The sequence below is a fragment of the Giraffa tippelskirchi genome, chromosome 12 (assembly GCF_054371585.1).
Source record: "Giraffa tippelskirchi isolate mGirTip1 chromosome 12, T2T-mGirTip1v1.2.pri, whole genome shotgun sequence".
In the NCBI taxonomy this organism is placed as follows: Eukaryota; Metazoa; Chordata; class Mammalia; order Artiodactyla; family Giraffidae; genus Giraffa; species Giraffa tippelskirchi.
Genome location: NC_137286.1, coordinates 21,716,475 through 21,721,417, shown reverse-complemented (window position 1 = coordinate 21,721,417; position 4,943 = coordinate 21,716,475).

Genomic DNA, 4,943 nt, shown 5'->3' with positions numbered 1-4,943 from the left:
TACTGATATGGTGAATTACATCGACTGATTTTCAGATGTTGAAGTAATCTTGTACTTCTTTGATAAATCTCCCTTCATTGACAGTCCTGATTTATTATTTTTATATATTACTGAATTTGATTTACCAGTATTTTGTTAAGGATTTTACATGTATGTTTATGAGAGTTTTGGTTCAGTAGTTTTCTTGTAATGTTCTTGTCTAGTTCAGAGATCAGGGTAATACTGACTTAATAAAATGGGTTGGAAAATATTTATTCCTCTTCTATTTTCTGGAAGAGGAAACCAGTAATTTTAAACACATCTGTTTCTATTTATTTTACCCCTGACCCTCTAGCCTCACCTTAGGGCCTTTGTACATGATACTTTGAAGTATTGGGTTGGCCAAAAAGTTCATTCCTATAACATCTTACTTTAAAGTTGTCTTTATTGAACTAAGAAGGCAAGGATTTACTACACACAGAAAGGTTCAAAGGCTCTTAAAATGTCATGTATATATGTGTCCCTGTGCTTCTTTCCAAGGATTATGGTGGCTCAGACAGTAAAGAATCTGCCTACAATGCAGGAGACCTGGGTTCAATACCTGGGTTGGGAAGATTCCCTGGAGGAGGGAGGGCGTGGCACCCACCCCAGTATTCTTGCCTGGAGAAATGCCCACGGACAGAGGAGCCTGGTGGGCTACATACAGTCCATGGGGTCGCAAAGAGTTGGACATGACTAAGCGACTGAGCACAGCATAGTATGTGAGAGAAAAATAGGAAAGAGTGTTTTACATCTCGGAAGAAACTGACATAAGGCCCATGAGTGACAGCCTCACATGGCAATGGCTACTTATCAGAGGGAAAGGACACCAAAATCTACCCCTTCAAGCAAGCAAGGGTGTGCAATGCCGGAGCAAAAGCCTTCCCCTTGCTAGGTGTGGTTCCATCTACTCATGTTACCCTCCAGAGCCTTCTGCCTTGAAATCCAAAACCTTCCAGTGAGCCCAAACCCTTCAGGCCTGGAATAAACCTACATCTGAACATGGATTAAACACACAGGCCAGTTCTTTGAGAATCCATATGTTTTTGCTATTGTCTCCGAGTTTGCCAGAAGCTAGACAAGTGACAGAGAGCCATCCAAGAGGATGGAAGAAGAAAAGGCCTTGCGCAGGCCTGTGATTTTGCCCTCCTTTCCCTTCAGCCTTTTTCCCACGAGGCCCAAGTCCTCCAGGGGCTCCCTCTGCATCACGAGAGAAAGGCTGAAGGGGAAGGAGGCAAAATCACAGGCCTGCACAAGGCCTTGTCTGCACACAGCAGTTTAGGCCCTAGTCCTGGCTGACTCTCTCCCTGCTCCCCAGGAAAGGAAATTCTGGAAGATCTGGTTATCAGTCCATGTTCTTGCAGGAAAAAGAGGGCACACTCAAAGGAGGAAAATAGAGGGCTGAATAAGCAAACTCTTTGCCAAGGTGTGGGCAGCAAAGGGCTAGCCATGGTGGGGCTCCATTACTACCCCTGCTCTGAAGGGAAGAGGTGAACCTGGCTTCCGGAATCTGAACGGAGCAAGCTGTGTGAAGAGGCTCTCCTGACGAGAGCTGTAGCCCCATGGCACGGGGCCAGGGGATGACACACCCACGTCCGTCTCCCACTGATGTTCCACACCGGCCAAACCCCAAGGAAGGCAGAAAGCCAGGGAGCAGCGGAGCTGTGGTTGGTCCACACAGGTGAGCCTTGTCGGGTCCTGAGCTGGAAGAGGCGGGTAAGGAGTGAACCCGGATGGACAGCGGCGCGACAGCCAGTGATCTCTGTATACCTCAGAGCCTTGCCTATCTTCTCAGCCCCTCGTCACTGGGCTGATGGACTTCTCCACACCCTTCTTGGCATCTAAGCCGGGGAGGGAAAAGCCCACCATCTCCGGAGGGGAACCAGGGGCCTCCCACTCGGTTCTGGCTCTTGCCTCAGCAGCTGGGCCACCAGGTGAGGGCAGCCAGAGAGGAGCCAGAGCCATGCTCATTCCCTCCCCCAAAGAGAAGAATCCCTGGAAAAGGCTCACTGGCCGTGAGCAAAGTTCAGCCCTACTCAGGCCTGTTAACATCTTCTGGCAGCCAAGGGCACTGGAAGGAGGCAGAAGTCAGGAAAATTCCAAGAAGCTTTTACTAAAAATAAAGTAAATAGCCGCCTCTTACAAGATGCCCAGCCATTAATTAGCCGCAGTACTTCTGTAAGAGGAGAGGCCCTTTGGCTACAGAATATGAATTTTTAAAAGTAAGTTTCATCCAAAGTGGCAATTAAGGGCTTCACCCAATCATAATAAACCTTGGTCTTCCTTTCCTAAGCGAGCTCTGCATCTTGCTGCCAGAGCAAACCCATCAGCTCATTCCTGGTTTCCTTCTTAAAACAGAGCAGAGCCACGACACTCCACAGAGCGAATGCTGAGGGGCTGCCCTCGCCAGGTTCCCCGTGTCACTGGAGCAGTGCTGACACGGGTGCAGCAGACCCCATGTGTCCTTCAGCCCAGGCCCACAGGACTCCTTCCACAGAGGCCGTGCCGCTTCAGGGGTTAAGGACACAGGCTTTGCAATCATCGTCTCGGTGTTGGCAGGAACTGAGCAAGAATCTATGTTCTTTTCCTTCATGGCATTTATCAGAGTTTGCAATTTTACATGTAACAGGGACAAGCTTTTTTATCCTGTGTATATTCTCTGCCTCTTTCCCTTCCTGCACTCTGCCCCCTAAAGAAAATCCTGGCTTGTCCACTGGGCACATTCCTTTCTCTTCCATCTCGGAGTCAGCATGGGGAGCTGGGTGTGAAGCTGGAGCAGGAGGCACAGAGCGAAATGCTGGCAGAGCAGGGCAGGGGTGTAGTGGGCAAGGCCTGTGGAGGAGAAGCAGCAGAGAGTTGGGGCCTGTGAAGCAAAAGCAGGTGAGATGCAGGACTCCACTCTGCCAGGCCAGAAGGGAGCCCCCTTGTGGTCAGATCTAACCATTTCTCAAATTAAACCAAATCTGGATTGTTGTAGGAGCCAAACAGAACAATCCACAGGCCGTGTGGCCGTACCCACCTGCCAGCATGTGAATTGTGGATAAGAAGATGTCCATCAGAAAGAAACAAGAATGAAGGGGAGGGGCATGGTAAAAAGCTGGTTTTAAAAAGTCCTAAGGACCTCCCTTGGTGGTCCAGTGGTGAACCCACGGCCAATGCAGGGGACACGGGTTCAATCCCTGGTCCTGGAAGATCTCACATGCCATGAGGCAGCTGAGCCCCTGTGCCACAACTACTGAGTCTGTACTCTGGAGCCTGGGAGCTGCAACTACTGAGCCCATGCACTCTAGAGCCTGTGCTCTGTAACAAGAGAAGCCACCACAATGAGAAGCCTGCACCCCACAACTAGAGAGTAGATCCCACGGGCCACAACTAGAGAAAGCTTGGAAGCAGCAGTGAAGACCCAGTGCAGCCAAAAGTAAATAAATAAATTAATTAAAAAAAAAAAAAAAAGAAAATATTCTGGTTTTTTTTTTTAAAGTTTTTAAAAAACGTAAAAACAAAAAAAAAAGTCCTAAATTGGGAGTTGAGAGGGAATGAGGAGGAGCAGCTGCCAGTAGTGAGGAGGAATTTGAGAGTGGCTGAAACTGAGAGAGGTGATTCTGAAGATGTTTTGCTGTGCATTAAGAATGGACTCCTGCAGCCACTGTGGAAAACAGTATGGAGGTTCCTCAAAAAACTAAAACTTGAATTGACATATGATCTAGCAGTCCAACTCCTGGACTTATATATATATATATATATATATATATATATATATATATATATATACACATACATATAAAGAAAATTATAATTTGAAAAGATACATGCAGTCCTATGTTCATAGCAGGACTATTTACAATAGTCAAAACATGAAAACAACCTTAATGCCCATCAACAGATGCCATTTGCAGCAACATGGACCTAGAGATTATCATACTAAATGAAGTAAGTCAGACAGAAAGAGACAAATACCATGTGATATCACATATGTGGAATTTAAAATGTGGTACAAATGAACTTATCTACAAAACAGAAACAGACTCATAGGCATAGAGAATATACCCGTAGTTGCCAACAGAGAGAGATGGATTGGGAATTTGGGATGAGCAGATGCAAACTATTTTTTAAATTATTTTTTAAAATTTATTTATATATTTTTTTACTTTACAATATTGTATTGGTTTTGCCATACATTGACATGAATCCACCATGGGTGTACATGTGTTCCCCTCCCAGAATCCCCCTCCCACCTCCCTCCCCACCCCATCCCTCTGGGTCATCCCGGTGCACCAGCCCCGAGCACCCTGTATCATGCATCAAACCTGGACTGGCGATTCGTTTCACATATGATAATGTACATGGTTCAATGTCATTCTCCCATATCATCCCACCCTCGCCCTCTCCCATAGAGTCCAAAATACAGTTCTACACATCTGTGTCCCTTTTGCTGTCTCGCATACAGGGTCATCTTTACCGATTTGCTAAATTCCATATATATGTGTTAGTATACTGTATTGGTGTTTTTCTTTCTGGCTTACTTCACTCTGCATAATAGGCTCCAGTTTCATCCACCTCATTAGAACTGATTCGAATGTATTCTTTTTAATGGCTGAGTAATATTCCATTGTGTGTATGTACCACAGCTTCCTTATCCATTCATCTGCTGATGGGCATCTAGGTTGATTCCATGTCCTGGCTATTATAAACAGTGCTGCGATGAACATTGGGGTACACATGTTTCTTTCAATACTGGTTTCCTCGGTGTGTATGCCCAGCAGTGGGATTGCTGGGTCATATGGCAGTTCTATTTCCAGTTTTTTGAGGAATCTCCACACTGTTCTCCATAGTGGCTGTACTAGTTTGCATTCCGACCAACAGTGTAATAGGGTTCCCTTTTCTCCAAACCATCTCTAGCATTTATTGCTTGTAGACTTTTGGAT